At 41.3% G+C, this 22,472-nt stretch overlaps 1 long non-coding RNA gene across 7 annotated transcripts in view; it reads left to right on the plus strand.

The window, feature by feature from the left end:
• The window catches only part of LOC121061286, a 137,651-nt gene that overhangs the window by 36,621 nt on the left and 78,558 nt on the right, over nucleotides 1–22,472 (plus strand). For 4 of the 7 annotated variants that reach the window (XR_005815023.1, XR_005815025.1, XR_005815024.1 and 1 more), the window contains 3 exons: nucleotides 7,409–7,585; nucleotides 15,594–15,774; nucleotides 17,422–18,013. This is a non-coding gene — a long non-coding RNA (uncharacterized LOC121061286). Of the gene's footprint in view, nucleotides 1–7,408; nucleotides 7,586–15,593; nucleotides 15,775–17,421; nucleotides 18,014–22,472 lie in introns of those variants that run through there. The other 3 variants (XR_005815029.1, XR_005815028.1, XR_005815026.1) reach the window with 2 other exon arrangements.

Below are 22,472 nucleotides of genomic sequence, written 5' to 3' on the forward strand. Positions count from 1 at the left end.
TTTTTCTACCTGCACTTGAAGGTCATTTTCCTGTAACATTCCATACAGCATAACTTGGTGTTGTGTCCATTTTCACAAGGCATTTTCTGATGCAAACATGGATTGATGAAATGTAGGTCAAATACAGTCTGAAATGTTGAAAAGCAAACTCCATTATTTATTGTTAACTTGGGTTATGCTGTGCCCTGGGTAAGCAGAGCAGGAGGCAATCACAAACAGCTGACTGCCTAAATACCTGAGATGGAAAAAGGGAGCAGTAAAATAGCAGAACAGCAGAGCAGTCATATAAACATCATCCTAGTTACATGAATTTTTAGCCCATGATTTTGGGTGGAATTTTCTTTCTTTAAAGAAACAAACAACCTAAAAGTCAGGTCAGTGAGGGTTAGGTACTGATTATAACAGAACGTTGAGAATCTCAATTTGAAAATATTAATTACTTTGAAATATTGGTTTTCAACATGATGCTCCAAATTTTTCAATTATTGAAATGCAAATATTTAAAAGCCCCAAATATATACTAACCATTGTTGCTTTCTTCATTGTTCACTTCTGTTGCCTGATAGTGACAAGTTGAATGTGGCTTTCTGTTCACAAGGTTCCTTAGAAACCTCTGTGCCTTGCAGTGCATTAGCTTTATTCATCAGCTATGTCCAGTGCAACACGATACCTGGAAACTCAGTGAAGTCTCAGATAGTTTTGTTTTGCTTTTTTTCTTATAGAGTCCCATTTCTTAAATTGGGATACATTCTCTCTGTGTTTTCATGTATTTACACTTTGAAATGTGAGCATCCACACTTAATACTCTAATTGCATCTTTGTCGTCCTGGTCACAAAAGACATCCCATAGCCATCATAATAGCAAAGTAGATCTCTTGTTTCAAACTGGCACTTGTCTTGGTTAAAGAGGAAAGGGCTCCTCCCAGCAGAGACAGCTGAACATCCATGCATCATTAGCCAGTTGTACTTGAAAGGAAATTAAGAACAGAATGAGCTTCCAAATGAACGATTAGAATGTAAGAGCTCCATACAATGGTTTAAACTGGTTAAATGACAGAGGGTTGGCACTGTGGAGCATTGTCCTTTCCACTGACTCATGGTGTTTTGTATTTCTAAAGCAGGTCTGAAAATACAATGGACTGAACATATGTGAGCAAAATTGCCTGCTAAGAGTAGGGGGGTTTGTTATTGTTTTTTTTTTTTTGTTTGTTTTTTTATGATATTTGGAAGCTGCAACTCACATTGGTCCATATCTTCAGAAACAAATCAATAGTGTGCTAAAATCCATATCAGTATCTCCAGGGAAAAGAAAGGGATCTCTGCAGTCCAAATCATCATCTTTTCCGCCTCTTCAGAAACAAAAGCAGAACAACAGAATAGAGGAAAATCTGCTGTCAACTGTGATACTCTTTTTTTCTTAAGCCATGACAGCTTATGAGACGAGAACTGTTTTAACCAATAGAATTATTGTTCATTGCTGAAACTAAAATGTGAAATAGAAGATGGAGAAATCCTGACTGCCATTGAAACCTGTGGAGTGATGAATGTACAGAAGTTTGGACTCCATCCCTATGTCTCCTCCCAGAATGTTAAACTGATTTGCAGCCCTCTGAATACAAGTCTGTTAACTTTTTTTAATTGCTAAAGATTCACATTTCTTGCTCAAAGCTACATCATTGTTGCTCCTGCATAAAGGAGGACCAGGGGTTTGAAGACTTGTACAACAATAGGTGCTAAATTGGAATCGAATGCTGTGCAGGTGTGATATTCAGGGGCTTTCACCCACTGGTGACTTCACTGCTAGGGCTTCTATCTTTGTACCTGCATCTTGTTTGGGTCATAACTTTTATTTCTGGTTTGAGAGGACCATACTTTTGCCTGGAAAGCACAATCAAGCAGGTAAATGCAGACAGCTTTTGAAGGGTGAGTCCTCAAAGATGCACTTGGCTAGCTGGAGTAATAACATTAAATCCTGCTAACCCTTGAGATAACTAGCACTGACATTTTGGTGCAATAGGATGCCAACCAGCCTTGGTTGTAGTGCAGGTGATTACAACATAGGGAATCCTTAGTTCCTTGAGTAGGTCTTCAGAACTGACAGAAGGTCAAGGACACCCTGGGACATAGTACCTCTGGGATTCTTCCCACTCAGGTTGAGACCCTTTCTGGATTAAACATGTCAGTGGTAAATCAAATGCTATTAGTAAATATAAAGTCTGATCCTGGTGTTTTATATTGCTGTAATTAGTTCTCCTTCAAATATAAGTAAATGCCTAGCTATGTTATACTTTCTGCTAATGTTGATGGGCTTGATTCTGATTTCAAGAGTATTTTTGTCAGCAGTGAAACGTATGTTCTGCTTCTGCAGTGTCAGTGTTGCATTTGTGCAATGCTCCTCTGAAACTTCACAGTTCAGCATTTTACAGCAATAAACTGCACTTGAACAACATGAGCAGGGGAAGGTGCCTTTCCCACAGCATAGCACTGTTAGGCAGCTGAAGTGGTTAAATGTATTGCAGGTGCCTTAACACCCTGTTGCTCCAGCAAGGAAGTCTCTTTAATTTCACCAGAACATTTCTGAGAGCAAAGATATACCTAGTTATGAAATGTTGTTTTTTTATCTATTTGTATAATCTATTGTGTTTAATAACTATTTGCAGTTAAGGAAATCCATTTAGCTTTCTAGTATGTGCCAAAAAAAAATCCTCAGTATTTAATTTTCTCATTGTTAATGTTCGTTGGACACATTTCTTTGTGGTGAATAGACTGCTCCTGCCTTCTGGGCTCTTTTTTATTCACAGACTGTGTTTGGGAAGCTTTTGCTTATTTCCAGTCCTCCAGAGCCTGCAGCTGATTGGATCTCTGTTGTGCTTGTGAAAACAGATTCATATAGTCATTGTTCACTGCTAACAGACAATACAGTTTTGTGCTGTAGTGCTGATAGTTCACTGTCTGGTGCCTGTTATCACAGATCCCTGCAGTCTGGGTAGGTGCATACATTGCCTGGCGCATGGCAGCATATTACTTTGCCCGGTGCTAATGGGGAATAGCAGTTGTGACTGCACCTCCTTTGCAAGAGCTACAGCATTTCTCCACAGCAATGGCTTCCTCATTCATCTGGGTGCGTTTAGATCAGTGCGTACTGCTGTCAGCTCAGGACAAAGAGCCCATTCTCAGTTCCTCCATAGCTGAGCCAGGCCGTGCATCTCATGTGCGCAGTTAGGTAGCTGCATCAGGGGTTTGGTTACAAGAATACATGCGGAGGCCAGGATAGGAAGCCTGACTGTGTGAGCTCAGATGCTGTTCAGATCCCACTTTCCAGCATCCTGCCTCTCTAAAGAAAGGCCAGCCAGTGAAAGACTCTCAGGCTTGGCTGCCTGCATCCCGCTAGCAATTTTTCTGCTCGCAAAGAGACTCTAATTTGTTGTATAGGAACTGACGGGCTTCGAAGAATAGAACTTCTGGCCTCCCTTCTTGTGGGACAGAAGCAAGGCCAGTGCCTGCCAGCATTTATGGACCTGGACTGTTTCTTATTTGTAGTTCATCACACTGGGCTTGCTTTCTTCAGCTGGAATTTGTCAATGTTCTGACTATAAAACTGTGGTCAGAGACTCACTGTGTGTGAATGCTGGAAAGGAAAAAGGAACTGTGCAAGAAAGGCTGTGGGATGTACAGCTCAAGCAAGGTGTATGGGTGGTGGATTCTGGTCAGGTCTGTGTGACAAGGAGAGGGCAGAAATTTCCATTACAGAGATCAGAAGCCTTATTGTGGTGAACAGGGTTGGAGTTCTTGAATCCAACTTTGCTTTGGGCACTCACTTGAGCCAGACATTGAGAAATCTGCCAGGGGTTGAAAACACAGAGATAGATGAGAAGGGCTGCACAAGAGACCTCAGGCCAGGGATTGGACCAGTGGCAGAGGTACGGAATTTCAGAAGCCAGAGTAACTCCATTGAACAGCTGATGTTGCTGCAGAAACTCAGTTAGCTTAATGACAGTGATGTAGAATGGATTTTCCTGGGAGATCTTCTGTCTGTGTCTATGCAGTAGATGAAACAGTGCTGGGTACTGAACCCTGATCATCTGCATTGTTAAATTGTTAAAGCAATCCCAGGCTCGAATTTTGTCCAGGCTAGTTCTCCCAAACTCTGTGTGGTTTGGGAGTTATTACAAGAGAATTCTCACTCCCAGTAAGTAGCTTGATGGCAATGTGGGTTTGATAATATAGACTCATTTCATGCCAGCTGCTCCAGCTCAGACAGTGGTACATTTAATTGTACATTAGTCCAACATGGCACATTAGAGGAAGTTCTGGTGGGGTTGTATTGTCAGACCTGAAGCAGGTGGGCAGAAAGTCTATGAATATGTGAGGACTGGCGATGAGGAAGCTCTGATGTGACTGAGTCATCAGATATCTCTGCATTTTAGTTGTCTAGGTATATATAGATAGATCAATATGTAATATAAAATATTTAAAAGTCATTTTAAGTGTCATATATTTGTATATATATACATACATGAATTTTTAATTAATAGTTTTTTTTCCCTTTTTGCTTTGTGTCCCTCAGAATTCCCAAATGCTTGAGAAAATATATATTAACCACAGTTAATATATATTTTTATTGTAATCATCCAAAGCCAAAACTAACTGAGCAGAAGAAAGCTTAATGGCCCTGGAGGGAGTCCTAGAATATTGTTTTATTTATATTAGAAAATAATCCTTGCAGCTATGGAGTTTGCAGGCTCTGCTGCACGAACATGGGTATCCCTGTGTGCCCACAAATACATTCAAGGCAGCAAGGCAGTAAAGTTTTGTAGGTGATCTCTGGGGGACATTGAAGCTGGAAATTCCAAGGGCTCAGAGACTTTACCCTCTTTCATCTTAACCCTTCTGCCCATTATTGAGAAATTGGCTGCTTTCTTCCTAATTTTAAGAGATGACACACTAAAACTGTTTTGCACCACAAGCAATTTTGAGCTGAGTTAGTTGCCAGCCAGGTGCAGACATCGTGTGAGGGGCCGATGGCAGTGCAGTTGGAAATGGTAACAGCCTGCTTGTGATCAGCAGGCACGCAGTGATTGGGATGCAGCTATTTGATACAGTATGTATGTCTCTTGGAAATGTTATGCATTCCTTGCGTCCCGTTTTAGTCTGATTTACCTGTATTGGCTGAGCTGCCCTGACAGACTTGAGACAGCAAGTGTTCCGCTGTAAGTTGTTCACTACGATGGAAATGAGAATTTTGTTTTATCCCTATTTTGGATAATGAAGGGTCTACCCAGTCTCCAAGCTGTTTTATCAAGTTCTAATCCAGGACCTTTACCTGCAGCATCCTAACCCTTCCATGGACAATTATAAACTGGCAATACATCAGTCACTACAGAGTTTAGACAGCCTGCTTGTGTAGACATTTGGTGTCTCAGGATACCAGCAAAACAGATCCTTGTAGTCACGTTAAGCTCCTGTGTTTGGAGATACTCAAATAGCTGTCTCCCACTGATTCCCATCATCTGCCATGAACATGCCCCTGCTCTTGTTGCAAAGAAGGGCCTCATGATGTGTAAGCCTTTCACAGCCTGAATACCAGGGTGTGTCTTGAACTACAGTTTTCAGTTCTCTTTGGGGTATTACTGGATTTGGGACCATTTACAACAGCTGTATGGCAGATTGCTTGGATACCGCTCCAGCTAAAGCAGCATTGGCTGTGAATTCCTACATTCTCCTTAATCTGTGTCATCTTGTTTTGCTGAGAATCATCAGGACCTCTCTCTGTGTGACATCTCCTCTACTTTCAAGACCTCCAACTGAAGCTTTGCATTTAACTGTCTTTATGTACTATGAGGGGATTTCATCTCACCCAACTTGGCTGCACAGAAGTAAGACATCCAGTCTTAGGTAGTAGTTAGGCTCCCTCTATGGTCAGTATCAGATACCTACTTTAGAAACAGATAATTTTCTTTTGGAAGTACCCGTCTACCTGCCTAGATGAGATGTCCTCTGAGACTATCATAGATTTTATAGTGGAAAAAGACGCATCTAACTCTTAAGATACTAATACTAGTAGCTCCACAACCTAAAACATTAAGATGTTAGCCATAACTTACAGTCTGCAAAATCCTAGGAGGTTCCTGACCGTCTTAATTTCTTTGTAGGATAGGAGGCAAAAATGGGTTTCACTGATGTATGTTACCTCCATAACTGAGCTGCTTATAAAAGTTCTGAAAAGACACTTTATATCAGAGGGAGGTTTGCTTTCATTTTCTAGGTGTGCTTATTGATATTCAAGCACAGAAGAAGTGCAGGTTGGTTAGAGAACCACTGCAAATTTGTGAGTGGTCAAATTATGGCCCAGATCTCCCTCCAGCTCCTTGGGTCAGTAGCACAGTTACCTTGATCTACTAGCAGATGCTGGGCAGCTGTGACCACATCACAAGCTGGAGTACCACATGCTGGAGCAGGCAGTAGACATGGGGAACTGAGACTGCAGACACTCAAACATGAGCTGGCAAGCAGCAGACTTCAAGGGACCAATTCCAGAAAAACAAGGGATTCCAAGGAACCAGTTTTAAAAGGCATTTACTGAAATTATGGATTTATGTGAATGATTCTAATTGACACAATGCAAATATTACAGGAAATAAATACTTAAGCAATACAACTGCATAAAATAAACAGAAAAAAATAGTTATATATTTAAATTTCTCTATGTGTTATGATGCTAAAAAAATAAGCAAGTTTCTAATAAGTGGGTAGTAGGTGGGCTTTAAATATGAAATTCATAGGAAGGGAGAATCTAGTGCATCTCCAAGAGGGAAGCTCTGTGTGAACATGAAATAGGCAAATACCAGTGCTTTTTGTTTTGTTTTGTCTTGTTTTAAATCTAACCTCTAACGTACGAGATTGCTTCTCAGTGCTTCTCTACAAATATGGCATGTGGATGTACTTAATTTATCATGCTATTTCTAGGCATGCTTGGTCAAGCCTTTTGCCTAATTTTTTTATTGTGGGTTACTTTAGCAGTTCTGTTCTGTGGTCAGTTCTAGTTGTATAAGTAGTAAAGTTGTTACTTCTGTCACCTCTGATTTGTCCCTGTTCCCTGTGAATCGTCTTCCACTTGTATCTCTTTTTGGCCTTAGACTAAACCCCTTAATTTATACAGCATTCAACAAAAACATTTCCAGAAGTCTGTTACCATTATTATCTTCCCCTCTAGTGAACTCAGTACTTGTTTGTACAGCACGTACTGCATAAAGTCTAAAAGATGTCAAATATAAAGGCTTCTTGGCTTCCAGAATAAAATCTGTATCTGTGTATCTAATCAGAGCTGTCTTTCTCACTCCAGCCTGGTAAAAACTGAATTGCCATAGAGCTCAGGAAAGACCACTATTTTTTATTTATTTTTTTGCAGGTGCATCTTTTGTGGATATGTGGATATGCGTGTAAATCTGTTTTCTGGATTGTTTGGAAGGTTGGAAGGTGATCCTAAGTATGTCCAAGGAAGAAAAGCATTACAGTGAGCAGAGATGAATACAAATACAAATGTCCCATCGACTGCTTAGAAGCCATACTATTTGACAGCATCTGGGTGAGGTTTTCCATATGTCGACATAGTAGAAACTGCAGATTTCAAAATTGAATTTTTGTGAAAGTTGAAAGAATTTTCTGTAGTATTTTAAAGGATTTTGAGGACGCACTGTTGGGATCTAATTTGTACATTCTCAGAACGAGAATATGCTTAACTCTGGCTACAGCAAAGCATTTATGAAAATGTTCTCTTGCTAATACAGATCTTCTAGTTCTTTGACACACTTGCACCATTTTTAAACATGTCCAAGGAACTAGGTAAATACAGAGACTATTTGGCCAGACCTAGCTTTGTCTGCTACTGAGATTCTGCTGCCAGCTACAGCCAGGTGGTAAATTCAAGCCCAGCTTAAGGATATTTTTATAAGATGCAGTCAGTTCAGCAAAGACCACCTGGGAGTGGAGCAGAGATTGCTGTTTAAGGAATTGAGCTGACATAACAGCTCCAGTATATCCCCCAGTAATTGAACTGGAGATGCTGTCCTCTGCTTTTAGGATTTACAGAAGGTTGGTCTGCTTTGACCTGACGGCAATTTTAAATAGTATGGTTAAGTTTTTTCAGTTTCCACAACCAACCGAACACAGTCATTTGACACGGACCACAGCCAGTGCCTTTGACCTCCTGCATATGTGACCAGTTGCCCATTGATTAGGGACTGACTTACATAGAATTTTAGTCTCATTCCTGTAAGTTCCACAATAAGCTTGACTGTGTGTGACCATGTGTAAACAAGTGTATATATGCGTCCGATTTTAGCAAAGACATCCTTGAACTTCAGTATGCAACTTGAAGTCAGCCCTGGTTTTAAGTATGGTGAGGTTAAACCCTCTTCTCCCTCCCTAGTCTGCTCCCCTTGAAAATAACGTGCACATTACCACATTATATCAGCATTTAGGATTCCTAGAATAATGAATAACAATTGTGTCAGGTTGCCTGAGTGCAGTTCATGCCAAATTTGTGCAACAATTGCAAGTGGAAAACCAAATCTTTTCAACTATCTAGTGAACTCAAAAAAAAAAAAAAAAAAGGCCCCTCAAAACCTGATCTTATAGATCTTTTAAGAATTTGCTTAATCCCAAATATGTGAATAAAACAGTTGGTTTTGGAATATTTGTAAGTGGACTTTAAGGATTTGTTTAAATGTTTTGCTGGAAGGATCATCAGGGATCTGCAAGACAGTGCCCTTTCTCTGTCAGTTCTCTCAATGACATTTTTAAAAGCTGCTCACTAAGAGTTTATGCTGAACCCCATGCTGAATGGATACAAATTTGTAGAGATTTTAGGTAGGGAAGACATATGGTGAGAGAGCACAGAAATCTGATAGTTTCCTGAGACATAATATTCCTCCAAAATATTGAAACAAAACTATTTGATGTGTGTAGGATGGATTTTAAATAAATATGGTAGTCTGGCCAATCCAGAGATGAGGATATCCTTGAATAACCTTTGACAGCACTCCCAACTGTTCTTTGAACAAGCAGAGAAGTATGTCAGAGGCCTTAGTTTTTGCTCATGTTGGGCCTCCTCCAAGATACCACTTCTGGGCTTCTGAGTCAGTGAGGCCCCTGCTCGCTGCAGGGTGTCTGAACAGCACAACGCACTTGGGCTTCCAGAGCCACTCTCCTAGTGAGGAACTGCATTTGTGGCAATCAGGATGGCAGAGTGAAAGACAAACTTAATTGCCTAAGAAAGTAATCTGTAAGGAAACAGTAAGGAAAACCCTAGTTTAGGCTTTTAAAATTATTATTTATTTATTATTATTTTTTACATCCAGGGAAAAGACAGAAAACAATGCAAGTCTCCAAAGAGGTGGGCATAGCATATGGCAAATATGCTGAACCCTGATGTAGGAAGCAATTTTATGTTAGCTGATAAAACTCTAGTATGTTCATGTTTATCAGAACACTGACTGGGAGACAATCATAACACAGACTACATAGTTTTGTTGTTGTTGTTGTTTTTGTTTTGTTCTTCCTATGTCCTTCATCCAGTAGAAGGTGTCCAGGCACTGAAGTCAACTGACATGTCAAATTCACAGGAGCAATCCAAGACATTCCAAGAAATGATGTTGGAGGGTTAACTTACTTTTTACTTTGAAGACAGATGGGCTGCAGTCAAAAAAGAAAAAAAAGACAAAAAAAAAAATAAAGCAGCAGCAAATAGTAGACAGACAGTTTTGTTTACAACAACTGAAGATACCAGTTTTTAAAAAAAGAGTAAATGAAATCAAACTGCTCTACTCTGCCATCCCTCTAAATAGGATAAACGAGGAATATGATCAATGTATTTCTTGAAGGGTTTTAATGCCCTGTCATTTAGATAAGGACTCTGATTGTTGTCATGCAGTACATTTTCTAATAGCAAAAGAGAACAGAGAAATAACGTACTTAACCCAATATGGTCCTGTGCTAACCCCAAGAGCATGCCTTTATTCCTCAATACGTGTTTTGTAGGTATCTGGGTGACGCAGTCATACTGTTTGTGTGGCCATAAGTCTGACAGACAAAGCTCCAAACACATTATGGAGTTACATAAATCAGAAGTAATATATTGTAGATCAGCATGAAGACTAAAATAAGTGAACATGAAGACCTGTATCCTATTATTTTGCCATATTTTACAGGCTTAGTTCAAGAGAATTGCAGTTTATATGTAATGTGCTGGGAAAAAAGTATTACAAATGTCTATTATACTATATCAAATCAAAACATTTTGGAGTTCAACAGCACAGAGCACATGCCAGATTAAGAAGTGAGTTAATTATGTCAAAGAATATTGATAGAGAAGATAATGAAGAAGATACCAAATCTTGGCAGTTCCAGTAGAGTGTGCTGCTCACAAACAGAGCTTTATTTAGGTGACTCTTAGATATGGGGCCCAGTGTTTCTATGTGAGAAAAATGCATCTTAATTTAAGGTTTAGCTGAAGAGACCATATAAAAATTATATGATGGCAAATGCCAGCTGTGTTTCATACAAAGAAATCCTAGTAGCATAACCTTCCTGTAGGAAGAACATATAATATACCACAGAGGATTAAGTAAGAGAAACCTCGAAATGAAAGCAGAATTCCATGAATAGACCCTTCAGTCAGACATTACAATAAAATGTCAGCTGGCTTAATGGGGCAGGTCATCCACTGCTTCCAGTAAGCCTCCTAATTCAATTTGTTGTCTACAGACAAGTATTCTTGTTCAGGGGTCACTACAGGAAACTGAAAACTACCTGAATTGAATTTCTGTTACTTTAATATGCAGTTTTGGAAGGTGCATAGTTCTAGGTAAATATGTGGATTTGAGTGCAGAGCAGTCACATTAATCACCTCCAGCATATCGTAGAGTCACAGAATGATTTGGGTTGGAAGGGACCATAAAAATCACCCTATTCCAACTCCCCTGCCAGGGAAAGGGATGTCACACACTAGACCAGGTTGCTCAAAGCCCATCCAAACTGACCTTGAACACCTCCAGGGATGGGGCATCCACAGCCTGTCTGGGCAACCTGTGCCAGTGACTCCCCACCCTCTGAGTGAAGAACTTCTTCCTAACCTCTAATCACCATCTCCCCTCTTTTAATTTAAAACCATTCCCCCTTGTCCTATCATTATCTGCCGAAGCAAAAAGTTGCTCTCCATCTTTTTTATAAGCACCTGTTAGGTACTGTGTTGAGGTCTCCCCGGAGCCTTCACTCTCACCCTGTCTTCATAGGACAGGTGCTCCAGTCCTCTGATCAAATTTGTGGCCGCCTCTGGACCCACTCTAACAGCCCCACATCCTTCTTGTGCTGGGGGCCCCAGACCAGGATGCAGCACTCCAGGTGGGGCCTCACAAGGTCAGAGCAGAGGGGCACAATCCCCTCCCTCCACCTGCTGCCCACCCCTCTGTTGGTGCAGCCCAGGATGCAGTTGGCCTTCTGGGCTGCAGGCACACACTGCTGGCTCATGTCGAGCTTTTGTCCACCAGAGCCCCCAAGTCCTTCTCTGCAGGGCTGCTCTCAGTGGGTTCTTCTGCCAGTCTGTGCTCATGTCTGGGATTGCCCTGACCCAGGTGCAGTGCCTTACACTTGGACTTGTTGAACCTCATCAGGTTCACATGGGCCCACTTCTCAAGCTTGTCCAGGTCCCTCTGGATGGCTTCCCTTCCTTCTGTTGTATCGACTGCACCACTCAGCTTGGTGTCATCTGCAGCCTTGCTGATGGTACTCTTGATCCCACTGTCTGTGACCTTGATAAAGACATTAAACAGTACTGGTCCCAAGGTGGACCCCTGAAGGACACCACTTGTCACTGGCATCCACCTGGACATAGAGCCATTGACCACAACTCTTTGGCTGCGGCCTTCAAGCCAATTCCTTATCCAGTAAATGACCACCTTTCAAATCCATCTCTCTCCAATTTAAAAATTGGGATGTTGTATGGAACCACGTCAGAGACTTTACAGAAGTCCAGGTAGAAGATATCAGTTGGTCTTCCCTTGTCAATTGATGCAGTCACTCCATCAGAGAAGGCCACAAGATTCGTCAGGCATGATTTGCCCTTGATGAGGCCTTGCTGGCTGTCTCAGATCACCTCCTTGTCCTGCACGTGCCTTGACATTGCTTCCAGGAAGAATGTACGAGGAATATCTTAAAACATATAATCCCTTTACCCCACAGCTTCATGTTTGACTCTTTAACCACAATTTGGCAGGTATTGAACATAGTATCTGTAAATATGAACTGTGGTTTAAAAATTGGTGGAGATCAGTTATGATTTTCTGCCACTTTAGCTTTTTTTTTTTTTTTTTCCTGGAGATACTCAAGTGAAAATACTTGGCTAGAGCAAGCAAGAATTTTAAATGCTTTCCGGCTTTTTTTAAAGGCTTTCTGGCTCCAGCTGCTTGGACCAAGTGATCTTATTTCCCCCCACTCATTTACTTTTTTTTTTTTTTTAATCCATCCTTTCTAGTTTTGGTTCTGATCTTTGGATCTTGCCTGTTCAGGTTAAATTATGTGCTGCAAGGATATTGGGTCAGGAGCTGGTGGGCACACACATGCTAAGGTGTAGCATAGGCCTATTTTTTCCTGTCTCTTAGATTACTCTAAAGGTCACCTAAAGCCTGAACGTTGCCTTGCTTCCTGGCAGTATGAATGTCAAGTAGGTTGGACAATCAGTAACAGAAACATAAGCAAAAGTCCAGTTGCTATTTCAAGTCCAAGGCACTTGGCTCCTTAGGTGCATGACAGTTATTTAAAAGTATCATCAATTACCTGGCAGTGCCATTTCATGTGACACTGCACCAGCAGCATGAAAAGTATCCCATTTTGCAACCTTTCCTTCATGTTGCCTCTTCTTCATCAGCTGTTCCTAAACAACCTGCCTTAAAATACATCCCGAAAACTCATTTGTCTCTTTTGCAGCAGTTGGTAATTTTTAAGCCTATGAGAGTCCTGTACTTCTGCAGGGCAGTGCTCAGTTGAAAGATCCAGCAGTGATTAGTGGATGGAGGGATGTGCAGGTGACAGGCAGGCCAGTGGAGTGGGTCCCTTGCAGTTGTCCTCTGACAGCTGTGCAGATCAGTTGCAGAAACTGGAACCAATCAGAGCTCGGGGAGGAGGTTATAAATTTGAGGGCTGACAGCAAATATTTGGGTTGATTAATTGGGAGGTGGCTACTGGGGAAATGGGGCACTATTGGCTTTTGTGGCAGGCTGCTGATTCTTCAGTCCAGTTGGAGAATTGAGGACGTAATCTGTGACTGCTCTGACTATGAGTCTTGTGCCAGGAAGCGCCAACTGCTTTCCTCAAGCTGCAGTATCCAGGTAGGTGCATGTGGGCTCTGTGGAAGGTAAAGAAAGCTGGAAGGGACCTACTGGGCTGGGTAAGACTGCAGTTGGTGCCTTAAAATGCACTCCTTCCTAAGCTTCCCAAGCTCTGTCTTAAATGAAGGGAACTTTTGTGCTTGTGCCCCTCTTATTGGAAGGCTGCTGATTTGTTTTGGATGGGGAGAGCAGAGTAAGTCACATCCACGTGCTTACATGAGCATCAACTTCTGCAGTATCAAAGAGGGATATTGGAGTATTATTGCCAACTGACTGACTTGTTCAGAATAAGCAAGATTACAATGGGAATGTTCGTCATAACTGTTTTGTTTACTAAGTTTTATGGCTGTTTTTCTGAAGGTGAGGCAATTCCTTCTGCTCCTTCCATGTAGGGATTTGCATATCATACCTCTAAGGCTGCAAAATGCAAAATGTTTCTTCCCTCTTCTCTGAAGATCAAACAATACACTTTATATAATCTCCTTTCTTCTTGTGTATGTGTTGGGTCCCCGGTGTCATTTTAAATCAGACATTTTACACTTGTTAAGTTTCAATTTAAACCAGTTTCAAATTAATTAAAACCCTAAAGGTAAATATAAAAAAAAATATAATATGTTTACAGACTTTTAAGAACCTTCATATCTGGGCCTGGGTCTGAATAGCTGCAGGAGCTGTGACTGACTTCAGCAGAGACCAGGCTGTCTACTGATCATTGGCTATGTCAGCCTCAAATGTGATTCCACCATGGTGTTTATGACTGTATTCTTCTAAAACCAGCGGAGAGCTCTGCTGCATAGCTCTAACTGCACTCCTTTTTTTTTTTTTTTTTTTTTACAGCTTTAATAGCTGTCTACTTTTAAACAAAAGATTTCTCTGTGTTTTTTAAAAAAGCAGGCTTTTGAGTTCTCATATGCTTCTGCTTAGCTTGGTGAATGCACGTGTCTATTCTCCCTCATAATCCAAGAACAATGAGGAGAATACAAAGTGTTTTGAACGCTTGGGCGCTGAAAGAGAAATTGCTTTATTTAGTCAACTTTCAGTTAGGTTAAATAGGATGGTTGAATAGCTAAATCCCCACTGGGGAATTCACAGGTGTTATCAGAGATCAAAGACTACTTTAGCCACATCAATGTTGATTAACTCCATAGCTGCTGCAGTAAAGAGCCCTACAGGGCCAACTGGCACATGGCGTAGGGTCTCCTCCTGGTGCCTTGTCCTCTGCTGCCCTTTAGCTGTATGTCTTTTTCTCCTGAGTGAGCAGGCTTGTTGCTGCTAGGCTCCTGTTTTACAGGCAGTGGTTGCTCACCTGGGGCATCTAAGAGCAGGAGCCCTCTTGCATGCCCCTGCTTGGATCACTTTTGTAGTGTTTTTTGTAATTTGTAATTTAGCAATGTATGTGGCTCTTCATGAGGAATCTAACAAGGAGATAGAATGTTGTTAATTCTTTCCTTGATGCTTTTTATGTGATGCTAAAGTGTGGTTGTGTTCGTCTTCATTTTCTAGTTGTTACTTTCACTGCTGCTAAAGGTTGGGGTTACGATTAGTTTTGATGCTGGCTAGCTGAAAGTTTGACATTTCTCTATCCTAGAAAATGCCTAATTAACACTTGCTGGAATGAAGGAAACACTGATCTTATAATGTGCAATTCCATGCATTTATGGCAAACAAGGTTATTTTAGAATTTTCCTCTGAGTTATAGTAATACTGCCTGTTAGCAGGAAGACTGAGCTGCAGTAGGATCCATTTACAGCAGCGAATAATCTTGGATGTCTTTCTATCATGGTAGTGAGGTTTAACCCTTGACTTAGTTAAGCAATAGTTTTGTTACATGCTTTTGTACAAGTATTATTTAGAAATGGAGTAATGCCTGTTTTCTCTAGCTACAACCCTTCCCTTCTGCTTTAAATGAGTATATGTAAATAAACTTTAATGTAATTAACTAAACAACTTCCGTAGACTGTGGTGCAATGGTTGTGTGTCATATGCTTTGAATTTAGGGGTGGGGGTGATAAGATGTGGGGTCACATGTTTGGTTTGGTAGACTCAGTCCAGACATGAAGTTTTCACCAATTCATCTGGTTCATACTAGCATTCCTTGTCACTTAAGAGAGTAAAGCCTTTACTGTAAAACTTACGTAATATAAATCAGTTCCAGCTCCCTCCTTATTTGTAAAAGGAACAAATCTTGTGTGACTGTTTCCCATTTTACAGTTCAGTGACAAAAAAAAGGAACACAACTGCCAGAAGGGTAGGGCCAGATGGCCAAGAGGCTTTCCCCTCCCTCCTTCCTCATCCTAGCCCTGGCCTGGTGCTGATTAGCCAGGGAGAAGCTGAAGGCACCTTCTTCAGGCAGCCCGCTGGAGATGTTCTTCTTTGCTTTAACATAACACAGGTAAATGCAAGCCATACTTTGTGAATAGGCTTTGTTTTTCATTCCACCTTTTATTCAATAAATAAAAGAAAGCAAATAGTTGATGCACAGCAACAAACATGGGCAGGCTGGTGGGAGGAGTGTGCTACATTCCCTCCTTGGCCATGGGGAATTCCAGGGCTGGAGAGTATAGCTAGTTAGAAGCTGTGGGTGCATCCCATGAGGTAACTCTTCTCTTAAAATATCTGGGGCAGCCCCAAAGCCACTGGGGATTTGCGCATTACCACTGACAGACAGGCTGTCACACAGGTAGCCCTGGTCAAGAGTGGATCCTTCACCTTGCTAAATTGTGAATCTTGCCCCACACTACTGTTGAAATTTTCTATCTGGTAATAACACCTGTTTGACAAACTGTATAAAAAGGTATAGTGGACTCAGCTATGTGACAAACCTATCAGGCTTGAGTGGTTACTTTTGCTTAGTTAAAAATTTATGTTTATGTAGGAAAATATATCACATACCACGGCAATTTTCTAATGGAAAGAAAGAGTACCTGAATGATGTAACTAGGCTTTGTATCTACTTTTACTTTTCTCTGCTTGGGAGGAGTTGAGTATCCTTTGAATCCTCATCTGATAACAGGAGGTGAAAATGAAAGATTTCTTGAATGCTTTTCTGCAATTTGCAGGAAAAGATAGCACAATTGAATTTAAGTAGTATGAGATCTCTCAGTGAAAGTCACGGTCAGTATGCAGTCATCAGTTTTGCCCTAGGAAATAAATCTTAGTTGTCTTGTTGTCAACAAGATCAATTGTGAACATAGGCAGGTTTAATTAATTTTTTAATTTTCAAATGTAAATGGGTAAAAATGTGGAAATACTCTGCTTATAAAACCAGCTACCTAGCTCCCTCTTGAGTCAAAATCTCTGTGGTCAGGACAAAACGAAGTATCACCTTTATTTTGGAGAATATTTTTTAACTTTGCTGGATTTATTTGTCATCAGGATGTCAGATGGTCAAAATCACAACAAATAGTAAGAAATGTAGTGAAAACATCTTTGGCATAGTTTCTCCTTTTTTTTTTTTTTTTTTTTTTTTTTTTTTTTTTTTTTTTGTAATGAAATGCTTATGTTTTAAATGGAATTACATGCTGCTTATCTGTTAGTGAGATATGCCTGGGCTCATAGGAAGCACAGTGTTACAATGCCCAGCTGGGTGTGGGGATGAACGGAGGTACTGCTGGTGTTGCAGACCTGTTTTTTCTCTACGCTGGGGACAGAACTGTGTGGGAAAGAAAATCATACCTTGACTGTGTAATAGGGGATAATGCATGCAAGTGAAAACAAGAGCACTGTTTTTCCTTCCTGCTTGCAAGGGGAAAGGATTAGCTATGAAAAGAATCTCCTAGGGTACAAGACAGATTGAGGAGGGCTGGGGAGTAGTCTTCTCCCCTGAGCGAGTGAGCAAGGCTCAGACTTCCCAGCTGCGTTGCTTCATAGGTGCTGTCAGAGCACAGAAGGGGCATCTTCTGGTTGTCCTCTCTGTTATTTCTCTTTGGCAAGAGACTGAACCTTAAACTGAGGCTTTGAAGAGTTCCAAGGCTTCCTTTTTTTTTTTTTTTTTTTTAATCTTGCTTGTGTTTTTGCTTTGTCTCTTCCTCCTTGCTAGCTTTCCCACTTCCACCTGATTTTGGCAGCCTCCAAGGGTCTGTGAAGGGATTTTCTGACACGGCCAGCTGAATCAGACATTGGCTGCCTTTGGAGCATGCAGAAGATGCAGTGTTGCTTTCCCAAGGAAACAGGAGGAGAACAACGCAAGATGGTTGATGTTTACCACATTTGTTCTGTGATGAGGATAGTCTTGAGAGGTGGGACAAAAAGATCCTGCCCTTCTACTAGACATTTTTAGTGTTCAGCCCTAACTAAGCTTAAGAAGAAGTCTGGAGTTAATTATCTACTGTGCCTGAGTCCCCTTCCAGCCTTGTTTGAGACAGGCAAAACAAGCTTCTGAGAAGAAATGCCCTTCCTATACAGGGAGGTACTAGGATCTCACCAGTGGGCTCAGCCTATTTTCCAGACAGGGGAATCTACTATTTTTCTGTTTGAGTTATGTTTGCTTACTTAAGTTTCTTCTTGTAAACATTATTTCCTGGGGAAAAGGCCTTTTTTTCCCTTACTGAACCTTACCACCAGCTACTAGTTTGCCCTATAAATGTAATTTGTATATACAATAAAAACAGGACCAGATGGAGCAGACGCATCAGTGTTTTAGTCCCTCATTCCCTCATGTGACAGCTTCTGCCTAGTAAAGCTAATATCTTCTGGGGAGGTTACACTGCAGCGGTATTGTACCTGCATAAATCTTTTCCTCATTTGTTTTGCAGTACAGAAGTAATGGGGACTGTTAATAGAAGACACAGCACTGGTGGGATTTTTATTCAGCATTAATTGTTCTGAAATGTGAGATCTAAAATGGCCTCGATTCTTTTTTTAACTTTGCTGATGCTCCTACAGCTGGTTGAAGGGAAGCTGGCTGGTTTTGCAAACAGATTCCTGATGGTTTCCATACTAATTACCTTCTCGTCTGTTACTATCCTGTCAAGTGATTGTTATGAATTACTTTTGACTGCATTTAAGGAAATGTTAACTGCATGCATTTAAATACACAGAAGTCTGGATAGTAAAAAGCTGTATACCTTTGCACTTCCTGTGTGTATTATGGTATATATGTAATATAAGCAGAAATGTATTAATGAACACAGTTAAAAAGGAAAAGAGGATATAAAAACAGCTATGTTGTACAGTTGAAAGAAAGTGGGTCTGAGAAGATTAGCTTTTTCAATTCTTTTCTTTTGGATATTTATCTTTGTATGTTCATTCCTGTGCGTTGAATTCTGGAAGTTACTTGTCTGGCACAAAAGTGTTTCTGGGTGTGAAAATACATACATCTTGGAATAACCACATAACTGTTGTATCCAGCAAAAAAAAGGTGCACAAGGGGGAACCTGTTCTTACCGCTTCCAAACCCTACTGCAAAAAAAAAATAGATACCAGTGAATCTGTATGAGTACACTTAGGAAGTCAACACACATTCAAATGTATGTGATTAATTCTGAAAATAATAATTGTTTTCAGAAGAGGCTTTTAAGTATTCTACAGAGTGGAACTAACCTGAGGGTGGTCACTTGTGCTTTGCACTGCTGTAAATTTTTAGCTGTCAGGGAGTAGTTGCTAGCTTTTATTTTTTCTTATCTGTGACAGGTGTGCCTGCTGTTCTGAATTTATATTTATTTCCTTCCCATGCTACATTTTTTGCCAACTTGTTAGATTTTTCATTTCTAAGTAAAGCTTTCAGTGCCATGCTTTCAACAAATAAATTTTAAAAGTATATTGGCTTTAATGATCTCATTCACTTGTGGAGCTGTTATTTGTGTTCTAGAAACGATTTGTATGGTCTAGAGAAACCGGTGTAACTGTATTTAATACTAACTTGATTACCTCTTCTGTGTTGCTTTCCATCTAGAGCCTACACTCAAATATACCCACTTGCTTGCATTGACTTCACATGCTCCCATTGACTATGTTAGGATTTGCAAGCAATATATCTAATTGCACTTTTCATTATGTAATCAATAGGCGTATAAGTTAATTGCATAGTTTTACTTTTGTCTTAAGGGAAAAAAAATAAAAATTGATTTTCCGTCCTTCTGACTTTCACAAAATAGGCAGCACAAAACTGTTTCAACGCAGATGAATGTCCAGTGTTTTCAGTAACCCACACACTCATTGCTCAAATGGTAGAACCAGTTTTTCATAGAATTGTTTGGGTTGGAAGGGACCTTAAAGATCATCTAGTCCAAACCCACTTTCCATTGGCAGGGATGCCACCTACTAGATCAAGTTGGCCAAAGCCCCATCCAGCCTGGCCTTGAGCACTTCCAGGGATGGGGCGTCTACAGCTTCTCTGGGCAACCTGTTCCAGTGCCTCAACACCCTCTGAGTGAAGAACTTCTTCCTAACCTCTAATCACCATCTCCCCTCTTTTAATTTAAAACCATTCCCCCTTGTCCTATCATTATCTGCCCATGTAAGAAGTTGCCTTCCTTCTTTTTTATAAGCACCTTTTAAGTACTGAAGAACTGAAATAATGTCACCTTCTCTTCACCTTCTCAGCCTTCTGTTCTTCAGGCTGAACACCCCCAGCTCTCTCAGCCTGTCTTCATAGGAGGCGTGCTCCAGCTCTCTGATCATCCTCATGGCTCTTCTCTGGACCCACTCTAACAGCCCCACATCCTTCTTGTGCTGGGGGCCCCAGACCAGGACGCAGCACTCCAGGTGGGGCCTCACAAGGTCAGAGCAGAGGGGCACAATCCCCTCCCTCCACCTGCTGCCCACCCCTCTGTTGGTGCAGCCCAGGACGCAGTTGGCCTTCTGGGCTGCAGGCACACACTGCTGGCTCATGTCGAGCTTTTGTCCACCAGAGCCCCCAAGTCCTTCTCTGCAGGGCTGCTCTCAGTGGGTTCTTCTGCCAGTCTGTGCTCATGTCTGGGATTGCCCTGACCCAGGTGCAGTGCCTTACACTTGGACTTGTTGAACCTCATCAGGTTCACATGGGCCCACTTCTCAAGCTTGTCCAGGTCCCTCTGGATGGCTTCCCTTCCTTCTGTTGTATCGACTGCACCACTCAGCTTGGTGTCACCTGCAGCCTTGCTGATGGTACTCTTGATCCCACTGTCTGTGACCTTGATAAAGACATTAAACAGTACTGGTCCCAAGGTGGACCCCTGAAGGACACCACTTGTCACTGGCCTCCACCTGGATATTTTTGGTGTGATGTTGTAGTTAAGTGTTGTACTTGCAGATACAGAGTTGTGTTCTTTCTTCTTTGAAGCTGTACTCTTAGTAAAGCGGTGGATTTGTGCAATACACATTTTGGTTGCCATTATTTTTTCCCGCTATTCTCATGTCATCTTGAAAGGACCAGACTGGGTGGCAATGTTAGCAGTAGCAGAAAAAAAGTGAATTTCGTCCTGTGGTTGTCTGGTGGGCACCTCTCCGTATTGTTGATGTAACATGCACTGGAACAGTTCTCAGAAACTGCTCTGAAGCTCCCTGAAAACAATCGCTTCATATACCCCATTAAACACTCAGTATATCATGTATTCCTGGCTCTTGCCTCCTGTCAGAATGCCTCTACCTGTTTCCTGGCTTAGCTACATAAGCTCTTTCTCATTTGCTCGCCTTTCTTGGCACTTCAGTGTGCCTTTCTCCTAGTTTGGCCAGTCAGGCATCCTGCACACAATAACCAAGCTACAACTTCACTGTGACAAGAAGTCCACTTGCCATAGCCACAGCTGACATGCTTTGTGTGACTGTATCCAGGAGACCTCAGTTGCTGGTGTTTATTGCTTTTTTCAGATTACATATAGATATGGGAATTAGATCACTTCATAACTGGCAGTAAACAACACACACACATTGACTGCTTGTGACTTGCTGGCCTTTCGAGATTCCTCTGCATTGTCCAGTCCCAGCACAGTAAGAGGTAATGCTTACCTGACCCGTCTGTGTGGGAGTTGTGCTGAAAGATTGCCTGTACAAATTTTCAAGATTTCTGTCAAGTTTAGGTGTGGCAAATGGCAAAGTTACTTGCACCAGCTGTCTGTTCCATGTGGTGTTCCATGTGGTGTTAATGTGGTGGATATAATTGCCCCTTGTAGGAGGGCCAACAGAAAGGTAGTCAAGGATCCATAGCTGTGGGTATATCTGAGACTGGGACACCTTGTAAGAGATTTGTACAAAACTGAACATTTGCAGGAAAGAAAGAACCATAGTTCTTCAGGAAAGAAAAGAGCAGGGAGTGGACTATGGGCCAAGGTTAAATATTCAGCTGATTTGATATCATGTGGTTTGCCAAGTGGCTATACAAGGGCCAAATAGACATGGCTCTATTCTTCTAGTTAGCCTGGAAGAGCTGGGAGGTGTTTTTGCTATCTGTTTCAGCACAGAAGATTTTAAGAGAAGTTCTGAATGTTAATAATATGTTTATCATAGGGCAGCTAAGAACAGAATCCAGACTTTCTTGAACCTTTGTTGACCTCTCAAAGCCAGTGGAAGAGATCATAAGGAAACTTGGCAGAATTTCCTTAAACCTCCAGCCAGGTTATTGATCACATCTGTAGTGGCAGGATGGGTACAGTGACTGAAGATGATAAGCAACCAATTATTTCCCCTTTCTTACAGTCACAGTGTGCTGTATTCCAGCCCTACTTGGCTTAGCACCATTTATCCTTTGTCTTGCACATAAAGTAACCGGAAATCTATGGGATCAGCTGTCAGTACACAGGGGAAGGAAGGTCAGTGCATGTAATTGAAGGAGGTAGCTGTGGTGGCAAATTAATGGCACTTTCCCCTTTGGGTTAGGTAAAAATTGAAAATGTGTGGGTTTAGTTAAACCTTGGTGCAAGCAGAGATGATGGTCATTTGGATCGTAAGTTTGGACCAGCTTCTCTTGATGCAAGCTATCAGTAGAAAAGTTCAGAACTGGAATCATGTCTTGGAAGAGTTTCAGAGCTGGAGCTTCTGGGCAGATCACTGTGAGCATTAAGAGGTAACATAACCAAAGCAATGATAAAATTTCATTGACATTTTTATTGATCAGTGAGGTCTCTGGAATCCCGTGGTCACACTGATGTTGAAAATTGCCTTTCCCCATGTAAT

This window comes from Cygnus olor, chromosome Z (genome assembly GCF_009769625.2).
Source record: "Cygnus olor isolate bCygOlo1 chromosome Z, bCygOlo1.pri.v2, whole genome shotgun sequence".
NCBI classification, from domain to species: Eukaryota; Metazoa; Chordata; class Aves; order Anseriformes; family Anatidae; genus Cygnus; species Cygnus olor.